Below are 16,939 nucleotides of genomic sequence, written 5' to 3' on the forward strand. Positions count from 1 at the left end.
AGAGGACTTACAAGGAAAGGTTGAAGGAATGAGGCTTGGTCAGTTCAGAAAAAGAAGACTGGGGGAAAATGCATCTTTTAAAAAGCATCATACAGAAAGCAGTGATCAACAGTTCTTTGTTCCCACCTGAAATATAACAAATAAGTGCTTAATTTGCAGCAAAGAAGAGTAGACCAGATGGGGGAAAAAAAGCCAACAAAAAAAAACCTTTCAACTTAAAGTCTAGATTAGATGGAATAGGTTTATGGAGATTGTGGAATCCCCTTCATTTGTGGTTTTTAAACAGCAGCCTACAGAAACATCTGTCAGGAATGACCTAGTTACCCATTTCCTGCCTCAGAACAGGGATGGACTGGATGACCTTTTAAGGGCTTTTTCTGCCCCTCTCTTCCCCCCCACCCCCCCACCTCGTAATGATTTCAGTACTAGATAACCTGTTTCCTTTCACTTGGCTGCTGTAGGTTAGGCAGCACAACTACTGTATGCAGTCCAGACCTTAGTGAAATAAAGAACACTTCCATGTAAAATAAGAAATAGTTAGGAAAATGAAAAAATAAAGAAAACTCATTCTAGCAACGTGAAAACATAAACATGACAAAACCCAAGAATAAACAGACAAATGCAACCCACATTTTTGTAATGACAAATGCTACTTACAATTTGTAGCCAGCTTGCACGTATATATCTTTGCAAAGGCTGCATTCAGTACTCACTATATTCTATTAATAACGATGATGTTGGTTGTCATGTTGAGTGATATGATTAACCACATGGCAAAAAATCATAATGCCGTGATAAATTTGACTAAATAAAACATTACTCTTGATTAATTGCATTGTTTCTTAAAATACATTTGTATTGTCCAAAATATTCATTTTATAACCTTCAATACATAAAATTGAGATTTTTAATTATTTTAAAATAAGCAGGGCAGTAAAAGGTATTTTGATTTTGATTTTTAACTTTAATCTGGACTTAGAAAAAAATACCTATGATTTTCAACAGGAAACAAAAGTGATACAAGAAATAATGAAAAGCAACTCACAGGAAAACTGTGAATGAAGCTCTGTCAGCATCTCAGGGTTATGATGGTATCACAAACCACACAAGAGCTTTTCTCCTGTGCTTAAGATGCTGTCATCAGAAACCTTCAATGTTTATCCACAGTAGCCTTAGGTATCACTGTTACCCGTACTTAGATAATATCAAGCTATGCACATGCACAGAGGCACAAAGTGTCAAGCTATAGTTACAGCTGAGCTGATGACACTTTCATCCTGACAGCTAATGCAATCCCTTTTAAAGAAACAAAACCATCATTCATGTTGCAGCCTCCATGACTACTATTAAGCTTTTAGATGATTTCTAAGAGTTACTTTAAATATATATATACTTTCTCCATTTTTCGTAACTACTAAGAAGGCCTCTCCCAATTATCCAAGCACAAAACCAATTCTGTTCCAGAATAAATTTTAAAATATTTATTTGAAAATTATTTACTTTCCTAGAACTCTAAAATGGTTATGTTTGCAGACCAAGCTTGTAGTTTACAAAAGATACAGAGCATAATGTATGATTTTCCAGGTGCCCCAACCTATCACGAAAAGAAATGCATCCAATTCCTACTACCTGGGTTTATGTTATACTGATCTACAGTGGGATAAAAGGAAACAACTTGGTAAAACACAGAGGTCTAGTTCAAATTATGGGATGTGTGGCCACAGGCCATAACATGTTCCACATTACCGAGATCCCCATCAAAAATCTGTTCAACCTTTCTAAAATAGTGTGAATTATCAGAAGTACAATAAACGGTAATTTATCCAAGATCAATGTTATTCTTTGGCTCTCCCATTTCTTCAGACAGGCATGTTTAATTCTGTGTGTGTTTCCCAGATGCTGCTAGCTGAAGAGAACCTGAGAAGGAATTTACTGAAGCAGCAAGACAAGAAAACAAAATGCCCATTGCTTAGCTGCTGTATGACATTCAAAAGGCAACTGAGGAGGAGATTAGCTTTAATTTCCAATCTTAACACACAATCGCATGCTGGATTTTTACAATGCAGAAACGTGATTGGGAGGACATTACAGGAATACTGACACATACCACTAAGTTCCTTTTCATTTTCTAGAATTGATTTTTGATCATCCTGTATGCTAAAATGTAGGCCTTTATTTATTTATTTTTTCTTTTTTCCCCTCCACACCTTGTTTAGAGCACACAAAAAAGATATGAACTCTATAGTGTAAGAATTAACATATCTGTTTGGGAAATATTGAGAATAAAGTACACTGGTTGTCCCTGTAAAAGTAAGCTCTTATGCATACAAAGAACAAACATATACAAATAACTGTGCCATTTCTACCTACGAAGTAGAAGTTTGTGCCTATAAATACATGTTTTTGTGGGTGCAGCTTATGTAGAATTGCTTCTTTTAAAACCAGCTCAAATTGAAATTGAATTTTAGGCCTTGCCATCCTTCCACCCCTCTGGGATAATATTGCATATAGAATGAATGGCATCATAAGGGAATTTGTTTGTATCTCATCTCTTTTTTTCACCAAATTGTATTCCCAGACTGTTCCCAGCAGCTGTTCATCTAATTCATCAGCAAGAACCATAGAATATATTCAACAAGATTATACTGCTTTCCATTCAGCCCCTTCGGAGAAGGAAAGAAAAAGTAGAGAAATAGGAGAGGTAAAAAAGCTACACACGAGCATATAGGAAAATGCAAAATTCCCACAGTCCCGCAACTCAGCTAACTGTTAGTTTTAGGCAAAACCCCTCAAACTGCCCTTCGATGTGTTAATTGAAGTCTAGCTTTCCACATGGTCCCATTTTCTTCCCAACACAAGGGATACTAGCTGCTCTTGAGAAAGAAAAAAATTAAATGCCTGTCATACAGTTTTCCTTTGCTTACTTCAAGAACAAAGGATTAAGATGGGCATTGAAAAAGCATCCAGGAGATTAGATAAATAAAAATGCTTGTGTATGTGCATGTGATGATAAGACAATTCCTGGACATCTTTCCCTCTCCTCTTGCTCTAACACAGACAAAAGATGGTGTCAAGCCTCCCTTTCTCTTCTACTGCAGCTCTCAGTAGGCATAATGCTTATTAGTACCACAACAATCAGGGATTTTGTAGTTCAAGTGAATCTACTCTTTTGGGGTGTAATCAAAGGCTAAATGAAAAAAGAGGTCATAAGTTAAAGACTCAAATTGCAAACCAACCCAGAGAATAACAGCAGATATTAAAATACGCTACAGTATGCAGAGATGACATTGACTCTTACCTGCCCCTAATGAAAGAGGCTCAAAGATCAAACCAGACGTATTCATCTCTTACTTGTAATCTGCTCAATGGCCATCCAGCAGTGTTTCATAGAAGTACTAACAATCAAAAAAATACAGAAGGGAAAGAATTCTGCATATTCTTCAATCAATGCAGGATTTTTCATTTCATATTTGTCACTGCTTGGTTCAGTAGCAAGCACTGGTGTATTTTAAGTAGGTGGATCTGCAGCCCAGTAGCTTTCAGTACACTGGAGTATTCTTCATTATGGTCTGGCAATGCTAGCTTTGCTTATTTTTCTAGAATGCATAAGGTTGGTTTTTTTTGCTGCACTCTCTCTCATTAGCTTCCTAATTCTTCAGTAAATATTGAGAGGGTTGGATTCGTCATTCTTGCCAGTTTTAGTAGGAAGCAGTTACTGTCCACTAATAATAAATATTTATATTTGCAGAGTTGATTTCTGTTATGTTACATCTTGACCTATTGCTGTTGCTTTCACAAACAATCCATATTTGTTGCATATTTGTAAAAGTCAGTATCTGCATGCAGATACTGCAGCATATTTTGAGCATGTCCTTTTGCTGTCTCAATAGATGTGTAATTTAAGTCCTCCATTATGACCTCATTTTGAGATATCCTCTGTTTCCCATCTATGTTATATTTCTATCCCTTTTTTTTTTAATTGAAATGTCTATAACTGAATGCTTTCAGTCTGGTCTGAAAGATGTATGCCAGAATGTATTATCTATAGTTCATATATTCGAGAAAAAGATCAAAACTGCATCCTCTGCAACACTGATTCAGGGACAGCTTGAATCCATAAGGCATTTCGGGGCACACTGCTGAAAATAATGCCTGTAAAAACAGGAAAACTGAATCTACTGCATGTAGTATAAAAAGCCAAATATTAGAGATACTCAACACAGTAGCCTGAAACACGTTAGCATGAAATGGGGCAATGAAGTGGTCTCAGTATCTCAGGATGTTGACCTCCAATATCTCAATGCAGAACTTTGCCTAGTCCCAAGTACAATCTCCAGCTTGCCTTCAGAATCTTAAAGCACTGTGTCACCTCACGCTACTGCTTTGCTTCTTTCTGCTTTGATACACATCATCTTTTTCCACTTTATTTTTGGAAATTATTCAATAAACTTTCTTAAGTTCTCTCTGCCATGTGCACATACTCCTTCAAAAGTTTTCCTATTTACAATCAAGAAAGCTCTAAGTTTCTCAGGGAGGATCATTACAAAGAAATTCCAAGGCCAGTGTTAGTCTGAGTCTTGTTTTCTCATTTACAGTGACAGAAGAATTCCCTTAACATAGACAACAGCCACTGCTGAGTTTAAAGCTACAAGGCACCACTTGATCTGAGTCAGCTGATTTTAAGTGTGCAATCAAATACAGGCAGAGGAAACTGACTGATGTGTCAAAGCCCCCTTAATTTGGAAGAAGATATTACACAGTGCACTGAAACACCCATTATGGCTGCTATTGCTGCATATATGTATAAGCTCAGCAAAAGGTGATCTTCACTGCTCTGGCAGGAGGCACCCAGACACTATTCAGAGAAAGAACAAGTGCTTCCATGTCATTAATCGAGCTGAGAGAAGCAATCAGAAGTACAAAGTAGAGATCCAATTTCATAGGGAGATGCTGAATTAAATTTTGGACTACTCTAACAAGTATCTGGGGAGCTGCAGGAAATTATTACGCAATATAATTTTATCTGCAGGATTCATTCTCATGCAAACAAATCAAGGAGTTATTTTCTTGTCTGACATCTAAATAGCCCTATCGAAAAGAGTATGTTAGTCTTACCTAGAAGATATTAAGCAACAGTCTTCAGCCTGTGACTTGTAGGTCCTTTGCTGGCCAAAGACACTTTGTAATGCTGCTGTCATCCACAGCACACTTCCTACTGAGCAGTGGGTCAGGGAAGGCTGGGATCCCAGTTAAGAGTCTTTTCCTTCTTTCGTGAGATGCAAGACACTTCACAGAAATGCATGCATGATGATATCTGCTTTACAAAAGGCAAGGCCTGAGGACAGGAAGCTAATAAAGAGCTAGACAGAACCAGACAAGGAGAGCTGAAAAATTAAACAGTGCCTTGAAGGGCTTTAAAAACTTAGTTATATATGGTGTGATTTATTAATAAAAATCAAAGAAGCAACACCACATGAGACATTCTTTGACGAGTTTCAGAAAAAGTAAAATAAATAAATAAATAAAGCAACAACAATAACAAAACGCTAACCACAATTCCACAAAGAACCCCAACTCATCCTAAGTTCATTTCATCCAGGTATGAAGAAAATATTACGTAAACCCAGAAGGCTGGTGACTAACATCAATACTCTGCTCGACAGGATGCTTGCAGCAGCTATTATTGGCTATGGATGTCATTTAATGTTACCCTCTTTCCATGCTATTGCATTGATGATGTGCTGGCAGAGGCTGTATTTTGTACATTAGCTCTCCTAGGAAAGCACAACTGCACCTTAGGGGTAAAACTGTGATCCTACTCAAGTCAGTAGCAAAGCTCTCATTGTTATAAATAGGGCTAGAATTTCACATTAGGAGTTATTGTATGGAGAGATGTACTAATCCTTTATTCCTCATCTCTCTCCCTAGGGAAAACTTTCTCTCACTTTTGCAAAATCTTATATAAGACTCTATGCAGATACATAAAAGAGCGTATCTATCAGACCTGACCACTAAAAGACGATGCATCTCATTTATGCCTTCCAAAGATAGATTTGGCACTCACATTCGCTGTCACAGAAAAAACAGTGAAAGAAATGCCTGTCTCAGGTGATGGCATTCAGGCAAGGTTTCAGGATCCTAGGGAAGCAACGGGAACATAACTTGCTATCAGATAAATCAGGTGTATGGTGTTATTTGATATTCACGTACTTAATAACACTCACAAACCCCAAGAACAGCCAAAATATTTGTTTCATTGCAACCTGAACTTAATCTTAAAGCACTAAAACCAGTCATAAGACTCATAGACATGACTTTGTACATTATTTGCATTTTTTTTCACAGAAATTCCTACCCAATTTCCTATTAGACAATTCCACATCAGGTAGTAAGACTAAGTGCCTAATAAGAGACAGGGCTCCTTTGGCTGCTTGCATGCTAACAAGCAATGTAATTGTGCCTAGATTTTTATTCAAAATGGAGACTACCTGCTTCCCATAATAATGGTCCTTCGTTAGATGACATCTTCCATCATGATTTGTATGATACCTACCCAAGCTCCCAATGGGAGATGTACTTTGGATAATAAATGTAACTTCTTTGTTCCATACAGATTTGTGCCAGTTCTGTCTCCTTTTCACTTATTCTAGTCACTATTTTGATCTTCTTTTTGATGATAGTGCCATATTACACTCACATATTCATATGCCAAGTTCCTTTAAAAAAAAAATCCCAAAGAACTTATAAAATATCCTGTAAGCCTTGTTCCAAATGAAGATTTCAGGTCATTAGGAGTAAATGATTATCTATGGTCAATTGCACATATTCATTTATTTATAACATTTAAAGAGAAACAAAAATGCATCAAGACATCTCTGCATAATAGTTTATATTTTTATTCTATTCTTTATGTATTTATATCTTGTTTCCTGACCATGTCATAGGCATGCATAAAGCACCAAACTGCTATTTATGCAGTTCTAAGATTTTGTCTGCATGGAGCTGTGAAGGAGCAAGTCAGCTTGCTTTCTTTTGGAAATTTTATTTTGCTTTGCACATGCGTACAAAAATATGGGTCCTTATGGTGGAGCACACAACATAAAAGAAATATTCCTTTTCTGTAGCTTCTGAGACAGAGCTGAACCATTTCCAAAGAAAACACTGTTCTCACACAGTCAAGATTTGCTATTGTTGTGGGAAGACCCATTGTTCTAGATGATCCATGTTTCATTTCTGAGCTTCAGGAGATCCCTTAAATACCCCACATCTCATTCTTGGAGTGCCTAGGGAAAATAGAGCAGGATACTGCTGATTTGTTATTCTTTGAAAAGGCACAGCAAGGAATAGAAGGCAAACAGGGAAGTATCCTTGGTCTTTGGGAGTACACAGTACTGCTCTACGCTAGCTCTGAGCCAAAGTTACTGCTACACACGTTATATTTCCCTTGCCTTATCCCAGCCATAAGCTGACAAGGACTGAGATAAGATTATTATTCATCAGGATGGGACAGTTTCTGAGCCTCACACATCCAAAACAGTTAAGCAGCTGTGCTGAACTACAGGATTGCAGCCATGCCCTTTTTGCTGATACGACAGCTACAAACTATCCAGGTTGTTTGGCAAAGAGATCTGCAGGGCAGTGTAAAAAATAGTCCTTCTGGAGACCAAGACACCAGTAACTGAGGCTACCATATGTTCAGAATAACTCAGGAAATCCCAGACCCTGGCTGAAAAGAGCAATTGCACTGATACTGCAAAGTTCACAAAGAAATTAACTTTTTTTTTTTTCCCCACTTTCAGGATCACAGCTAAATTGTCACCCTGCCTTAACACAAACAAGCAGTGACTGCTATGAATAAACTCAGAAATGCTACTTAGAATCTCATGTCTCTAATGCTGGATATATTAAGTAGAATATTAAAATACCCTGTTAGGAATTATGGGCATTTTTCCCACAAAGCATTTTCCACATGTAATTCACAAACTATATTCATGTCTGGCTTCAATGAAATTTTGCTTTTGTAAAAAAAAAATCACAAACAAATCCTAAAACCTTACAGATCTTAAACAGCTTGTTAAATACTGTCTTGACCATAAAGTCTTTGTATAAGATCCCATGAGATCTACACAAAAATGCTGAAACTGAAAGGGGGTGAAGCAGGTGTATGACAGAGGTGTGTCATTCTCCCTAATCACCCCCCCAGTTTCTCCTACACTTCCAATACAGTTTTCTGTCTGATCTGCATGGCAAAACTTCTCATGACCACTATCTGCGAGAAGAATTTACTGTCAACATAACCTGTACCCTAGAGGAAAAAAACAAGCTCGGTCCACATCCACACCAATCCCATAGCTCCTTATCACACTTACGTACAAAATATTTTTGTTCAGTAACATGAGTTTTGTTTCAAGCTTCTTCATGGTAGGTCAGTCAGTAGAATCAAAATGAAGGGAGGCTTGCTAACCACTCAAAGTACTTGCCTTCTTTTTAACTTCTCTTGGGAGAAGTTAAACAAATACATTCTGGTTTTCCTCCTTTAGCACCAAAGTCTGCCCCACAGATTACTGAAACATGAGTTTGTGAGGGCTGTTTCGAGCAGAAGTATGTTCCCATGCATAGGAATGATGTTAATTCCTGTCACTCTGAACATCCAAGTGAGATTGTTGTTAAGGCTCCTTCTAAAGGGCCAAGCAAATTTGTGCCATTCAGTTCAATGACTTTCATCACCTCTATTAGACCAAACATAAATGCAATACAGCTAAGACAGACTCCAAAGGTTAGTTTTTCATTTAGGCAAAGTACTGGAGATGCAAAAGCTGTGCAGCATTTACAGGAGTCTAACATGGATTCAATAAACCAATTTGAACACTAAAGGAACATCCTTTCTAAATGCAAATTATACAGGTACGATGTGAATTCCTTAAAGGTTACTCCTCAGTTCTCTCTCTCTGTCTAATAAATGAGAACACAGAACAGCTTAGCTTCTCCTTCAGGATTCTTTGTATGAAGTCATCGCACTGCTCCCATTACAGGCCTTTTCTGTAAGGTGCAGACACAGGCTCTAGGCTGGTTCTGTCCTGTGACTGCTGCACACCAACACTTATCTTTTACTAAAGCACTTCTGGGAAGAACTGAAAAACTGATTTTAAAAAGTAAGTCCAACAATGCACAGACATACTCAAGCTTCAAGATTTTCTCTCTCCTTTTCATTTGGCCAGAAGATTCCACATTTTTGTATCTCAGAGAAAAAACAAACACAAATATCGATAATGTCCTGAAAACGTAGACCAATAATATGCCATACTGAACTGATCAAAGTATCAAGAGATCTACCTGGACAGGGATGTGCAATAGATGCAGACCCAATTATGAAATTTCTTCTTGATGAATTCATACCTTGAATGAAGCTGGTGACAGAACCTGTATTTGTTTCCCAATGGGTGGAACAGGATGCGTTATATCAGCTTTGAGGTAGGAATCATGGGAAAGAATGCTACTATATTATATTAAAAATAAGTCATACTAGAGATGCTCTCTACTAGAGGGACTGTATTTGTGAGTAATTTAAGCACTGCATAACAGTGGCCACTGACTAAGAAGCTGTTGTGGGCCCTTTTTGGCATTGGAAGATTCATTAGAGAAATCTGCAAGTATATTTCATACAATGAATCTGCATTTGCTATGTAAATTTAATTTCACCTCATGTAGCAGCATTTTCAGAATTAACAGGGGTGACTGAAACTTGAGGGCCTTCAGACTGAGAAAACAACTGAAAGAAGAGTTCAGCAGGTGTCAAAACAACAGACAAGAAGTCTGCGTCTAGCAGCAGACTAATAATGGTACATTTTAAGTGCCAATGCAGTCATCTGCCCTAGTTTAATCAGAAACAGATTCTTGTTATCATCCTACTGTAATATTATCAAGAAATCCCCTTTTGCTGTAAAATAGTCATACTTAGTCTTACACCAGATGGAATGAAACTTATCAAATTGGTCTTAAGTTAGAAGCAAATAAAAAAAATACTCATTTCAAATTTTAACACAAGTTTCTAACTCATTGTGGTTTTGTAACTCACACATGGCTGACTAACTTTTAAAACCTCAAGCTTTGCATGTCTTAAGTTCTCATGGAAAATGAGGGCACAGTCTCATTTTGAAGCTCACATCTTATAGTAAGGGGAAACGCTTTTTTTTTTTTTTCTTTTTGACTAACCAATCAGCTGCATGTGAACTGCCACTGTACAAAAGCACTGTATGTTGGATGCAATGGCTAATCCTTCAAAGCTTAACATAGCTACAGGTATTTTGCACCCCACTAGAAAGCTCTGTTTGCACTGCTGGTACAGCAAATAAAAGCTCGATACAAAGTTTATAGAAAGAACTTTTCGCTCAAAATACTCTTTCCTCAGCTGCTATCCACTTGCTAGATATCCTTCCCTTAATTTAAAATCACCAAGAGTTTTGCTTACCTGGATTGTAATCAATATAAATAACGAAGCATTTACTGAACTTAAAGCAGAGTCAGGCACTGGTGCACCCCTGGGCCATACCTGGCCTGCCAAAACAATACCCATTCAACCTCACAGCTTGTTCAAGGCTCATTTTCCTGGAATACCTTGCCTTTTGGGGGAGGGGGGAAGATGACACCTATGATGCACATGCTGTGCAGCAGACTGGTGTGGCAGGAATGAGGAATGAGCCACGGGCACCACGATGTCACTGTGCAGGCACTCCGTTGCTGTAATGTACACATTTAACCAGACAGACTTTGCTGCTGGTGGAGCAGGATTTCTCCCTTCCCTCCCCAGCCCACCTTGCATTTTCAAGCGGGGACACTCTCAGAAAGCATTTATTCAGCTAGCATCAATGCAAAAGGCACAAAACGTTGTCACAGTAAAGCAATGACTCACCAATGTAAAACCTTGCTTTTTAAAGAAAAAGCTCCTACTACTATCCTATATGATACTGGATTATTCAAATTAATCTACAGCGAAAGTGAAAATGCCTTTTTGTAATTCTGATTCTCTGCAACAGCACTTTAAGTGTCAAGTAAGGTCCTATTTTAGCAAAGTTTCCAACCGTGTGCTGCAGTTCATCAGAAATTAAAAAACCACCAGCCCAACTGCATAGTTAAAATTCACCCTTTCTAAGGTTTCACCAAAGCTTTCTTCATTACGTTAGGTTATTCTTCTATCGCCTCCCTCAAGGCCTACTTGTTCCAGCTCCTCTGTATAGACTGAAAGCACACACAAGCTATCCTAAGAGTTTTCATGCTTGCTAAGAGACTAAAACTTGCCACTCTTCTACATTTCTTCTTCATTTTTATTGTAATTACTAAGGTTTGTTTTTCACAGAAGTGACGATTTTCAAGAGTATGTATAATTTAAGCACAGCTAAGGCTCTGGTATTGAACCCTGTTAAGAACGAAATCATTCAGGCTACCAAAGCTGCATAAAAGTGACCACCGTTCCCAGATTACGGCTTTAAATCTTCACCTCTATATTTAGAAACCTAAAACCAAATGGCCAACTTTCCTGATGACTCAGCACCTGTACCAACTGCAAAAGAATCTGGATCCCCAGCAGACCTCTTGTATAAAAGTGCTTAGAAAGTCCAGACGTGACAGTTACAGCTTACACACTTTTCCAGACCAAAAAATGGAAGTCCATTAATAACTTTTATTTTACTTCTCATCCCATGCTACCACTGCATTTAGGAAGAACTCCTGCGTGTACAAACCTTCTCTTTTAAATTGTCAAAATCCTCTTTACAGAATTTCTTTTTTCTCGTGCCTGGACTTCTCTTTAATTGGATGCCTGCCAACTTCATGTCTCTACCTCCCAGACTGCTGATGTTTCCTATTCTCTCATTTAAGGATATATATATATATATGTATATATATATATATATATATGCATGCACATAATCCAAGCCCTTTGGGCTTTTCTTAGGCAATAGCTGTCATTTTTATTTTTTATTTGATTTTGTAAATTCAGGGGGACACTGAAAAGCTTGGTAGTATGATAAAAAAGGTAACTAGGCTCACCTCAGGAACATTTGCAAGTTCATTGCTGCTCTTGCCTAGTAAGCTGGGGATGAAAACCAAATGACCTGAAGCTGTCATTTTTCACGTAGCTACACATGCTAAACTTTGTATTTAGTCACTTTATGAATATAAATAGTAATAATATATTCCACTTGGGAATCTTGGAAAACTTTGTTAATATAAAACAGTTGGAAACAAGAATGTGAAAGCTATATGAAGCATCACAAACATACACAGAGAATACCTCTACTGAAAGAAATGCTGGCAACATGGCTGTTAAAACCGTTCCATTCTTGATTTCACAGGTGGTAGGAAAATCCACTGGAAAAAACACCCAGTTAGTATTTGCCTGTATTATCATCAGGAATTTGTGGCTTTCAAATAGTGTTACAGTTTTTGGTTTTTTTTTTATTTGATAGACTGATCTCGAGGAAGGAGAATGGAGAATTGCAGAAAAAATAGGATCCCAAAGTACACTGTAAATTTAAATTATCATGCTTTACCGGTATTTCCTTAGAAAAATGCACCAATATACAAAGTCTTCTGGTGATGGAATAACAAAGATTTTTACAAAATCTAAAAAGACAGGGAAACAGCGATCTATTTTCATGTTCTGAAAATGCATTAAAAAAGCCATTTTTTCCTTTTTTTTTTTTTTTTTTTTTTTTAAATCTTACCTTTACAATTTTTTTTCTTTTAGTCTCAAAAGGACTGTTGAGTTTTAAGAATAGGCATATTTTATCACAGGTACTTTCTCAAGTATTTGAGAGCAAAAATGAACATGTCTTAAGCAGTTTTATTGTAAATCACTTATCTTAATCAATCATGCTTGTCTGTTATGTTGTCAGGTTTTATAATAATTACTACCCATTAGAGAATGTTGTAGAATAAAATATTCTGAAGATCTTACCCTAAAATATAAACACAAATATGCAAGCATCCCCAAACCAAAATAACTTCAGCCCTTAAAGCAAAATAACAAGAGTAGTGAACAAAAGGTATTCTCTCTGTGCAACTGATCTTGATATTTTAATTATTAATATAGATGTTCTTATTGATAGAACATTTTTGTACTTCAATATTTGCATTTTTATTTTTATAGGAAATACTGGGCACCAGTTAATCTGGTTAATCACAAGCAACTAGTCTACATCTTGAAGCAACTCCACAGACTTTCAGAGTCTTCTGGTCTCCCACTGACATAAATGATGTTAGAAATCTGGGTCAAGGATTCAAAGATCTTTTTTTCAGATTTAACCTTCAGGCCTTTTGCTAAATATTAATTGCTTCAAAGTAAAATAAATATTTACTGTTTCTGATACTCTGCCTCAAGCCAAGTGATGCAAGAAGAGTGTGGTTTAGTAGTTCATTAAATATCTTAAATGATATAATAATACTTACATGCTTTGCAGACTGTGCCATACTGCTTCTTTTTTTCATTGACTTTCATTTGTTATTGAAATAAATACATACAAAATAAAAAGAAACTAAAACCAGGCTCTTGTTGAATATATTGATTCTTCGTAAATTTCAGTAAAATAAAATGTAAAATTATTGCTAGTGTGATTTTGTTGTTCTCTCTTTGTACAAGCAAGCTCACACTGTTTCCAATTTAAAAACTAGATCTTCACAGTTTGGTGACTATCACCAAGTATTTATTCAACTTGCTAATATTCGCTCTTGAATAACAAGATGAAATGTTTATCTAGAATATGATTATCAGTGTATTTGTCATATATATATTTTTATCTCAAAGCAAATCATGCTTGGTGACAATCACAGCTTTGTCACACCATCTTTTATTAACACAAACATCTTTGGCTGTTAGATCACAAAATGATTAAATGATTGATTTTGAACAGCATTGTTTATCATCCTTGGGTTTAGCTCAGCCCCTGTGTAAACAAGCTTAGCATTGTTATTGAGAATTACACCCGTTTATACCAGGGATTAACATGCCAGGGTCTCTCTCTGTGAAATCCATTCCAAAGATGCAGCTTCTTGCTACTGCTATTTTCTCTTCATTTTTAAGTAAATACAAATTTGACTAAAGGCTGCACTGGTAGCTTGTGGGGATGCAGATTAAACCTGAAGTGAGTGTAGAAAATTCAAGTCTGCTCCACTTCAGAGTAAAAACAGTTTCTCAAAGGGATTGTCACCCACATGTAAGTTCTGGAGTGCAAGCCTCCTCCTTGAAATGCCTCACACTGTCTTTTCACTTCTCCACCCACCACTCTTTCTCATCCTCACTGTTGAGTGTAATCAATGTCATTGGAAACTAAGCTGCCCGATTCTTCTGGAATGACATCTGACTACTGTGCTTAATAGGATAGATATGCGGCAAACAGAGCCATTAAAAATGGCAAAGCTTTTCCTAGTGTAGAATAAAAGACTAGAGGTAGGTTCCTCCATTTAAAAATCACTTGCTGTTTGGGAGGAAATGGAGGCTAGAGTGTGCCTGACAGTAAAGAAAGGAAAAAAAAGTGAATGTTGATTCTGCAGTGAAGCCCTCTAATATGACCAGACTGACCAAGCATAATTAATCATTATTCTTTTAGCAAACAAATTACTTTAATTCTCTGGTTTTTCCCTAGCCCAAATATCAATTAACAGAGGTATTGTCGTGAGAGTTAAGTGTGCTAAGAGTGATGCCTCTCTCTTCGGCACTGTGCTGAATTTGTCATTCTGTATAAAATAGTAGCTGCTGTATGATTGCTACAGGACTACATGTTGTCATGCCAATTAGCATGTTCCTCCCCCCCACCTATCTTTTCTTAATTCAGTAAAATGTGCCTACGAGACCAATTTATATTCAAGTTTATTTTCTAGCTCTGCTGATGAGCAATATTAGGATCCCACAAAAGGCAATACAAATATTTTAGTCTGCTGTTTTGTTGTTTTGTTTTAAATGGAGAATGGCATTTTAAAGTCTTAAATAGTAAATATGCAGATGTCCTCTTTCACACGTAATATAAAAATAAAAATGGAAAATCTCATATAAGTTACTTCTAGTAACTCCTTGATCATTTACTCTTGTGAATATTGTGATTCCTCTTTTTCTTTTTGGGGAGAAGGTATATCACATATACTTATTTTATCAATGTAGATTTGTTGCCTGCTAACTTAAATAACTTATCCTGTTTTGTTTTGTTTTGTTATGTAAAGGGATACATTTTACCTTCTAGATACTAAAATATAATTTAATATGCCATCCTCACATTGCCTATCATTAATATCCCTAACCTGCCTTCCTATAAAGCTTTTCTATGTCGCTAGGAATTTTTTCCACCACATCTTTTTTCTAGTTGAACAGGACACACAACAGAGAAGATTTTACACTGGATTTACTTAGTAGCTGTATAGCATTCTATTTTTACATCATATGTATACATCTTTACATTTTGCTTGTTTTTACAACAAGCAGCATACACCAAGTCTGTGTTTTCAATGAGCTTAAAGTTTGTTTAGCGTCAATGTGTGAATGTTCAGATTGTTATTTGAGCATTTACTAAATTGTGTATGTCATCAGTGTGTTTTAGCAGTTATTAAATTAATTCACTTGATTTCTTAATCTTTCACAATCACCGCAAAATTGTAGTAACCTGATCAATAAAACATCCTCTGAAAATGGGGCTATGTTGTTGCTCGCTCCTCTTTCACGACAGCAATGACAAGATACCTTTGGCTACCAGTAAGCATGCTATGCTTTGTCACACAGGTATTCAGTTTAATATTTTCAATGGTGTACATTATACTTCAAAGAATAACCTACATTTCCAGCCTTTTTGATGAGTGCTCCTCTGCAACCATGAGATTTTGGGTTTGGCTGTTGTTTTAAAATAATAAACAGATTTTTCCTCTAAACTGTTGTAATCCCAGATAAAACCTAAAGACTATTCTGTTTTCCTCTCAAGCTGTATTTCTAGTTCATACAAATTCAATTAAGTTCTGTTGAACAGATGCAAGTATAACAGCAACAGAGATTGGGAGGCACTTCAAGGTGATAATCTGCAGATACAGTCTTGATTTAAATGGGACAACTTCAGAACATATGGAGTAAATTTAATTGTCCTACCTTGCTTGAGCACAGTCAGGGTGCGGAGACTTCTGTTATTCTTTTGTATTTGCTTCCCAGGAGGTTAGGATTGTAGCTTCTGTCACTCTAGAATTCTACTTGAAAGAAGGTAAAAATGTTGCTCCCTAAGGAAAAACCAAAAACAGGTGTATCATAAACCTGCCTGCACTGTTGCAAGCACGTGTATAGCACATATAATCTACAACAAAGGAAACATTCCATCTTGGGAAGAAACCAAAATACATTGTACACATTAGGATGAAAGTCAAAGCCTGTAATATTCTACTAAGATGTGAATACAGTACCACAACGGAAAATAGACTTTGAAGATAGGTCTTTCCACCTCAAATCCTCATCCCGATTTGTTTACTCAGAACTGTTTCTGTGAAAGATCAGTCTTATTTTTACATTCTAAACTCCTTAATTTCATTTCACTAGTTCCTAGTCCCAGTGTCCTTACCCTGTGCCACACTGTCTCATTACACATATCTGCTTCTGTGTTGCCCGTGATGTTCTGTCTCTCATTTTCCCATACAGTTCTATGTTTCATTCCTGTTTTGTTAGTCCAACCAAGCTTACTTCTTACCCCACTTCCCAGAGGAAACACTCCTTCTCTTGTCTGCCTTTGAGCACCATCTTCATTTCCCTCTGCTCCCACCTGTTTGACTCTTGCTTTCAAATCAGTCAAGCTCTTCCTTTTAGTTATTTGGCACCAGCAAAAGATGAACAATGGTCATTGGACGAAAGGGCTCCCTTCTCAGCTCAGTCATCAAGTCCAGGCACAACCAACATGCCTAGACTAGCAGATACAGCAAAGAA

The 16,939-nt window shown here is 36.9% G+C and overlaps 1 protein-coding gene across 1 annotated transcript in view; it reads right to left on the bottom strand.

Annotated features, from left to right (window-relative positions):
- The window catches only part of METTL8 (methyltransferase 8, tRNA N3-cytidine), a 116,517-nt gene that overhangs the window by 7,121 nt on the left and 92,457 nt on the right, over positions 1-16,939 (bottom strand). Inside the window, exon 13 of the transcript XR_011810635.1 lies at positions 16,121-16,245. The gene's annotated coding sequence lies outside the window, so the exon portion shown is untranslated. The remainder of the gene's footprint in view (positions 1-16,120; positions 16,246-16,939) is intronic.

This window comes from Anas platyrhynchos, chromosome 7 (assembly GCF_047663525.1).
Source record: "Anas platyrhynchos isolate ZD024472 breed Pekin duck chromosome 7, IASCAAS_PekinDuck_T2T, whole genome shotgun sequence".
Lineage (NCBI taxonomy): Eukaryota > Metazoa > Chordata > Aves > Anseriformes > Anatidae > Anas > Anas platyrhynchos.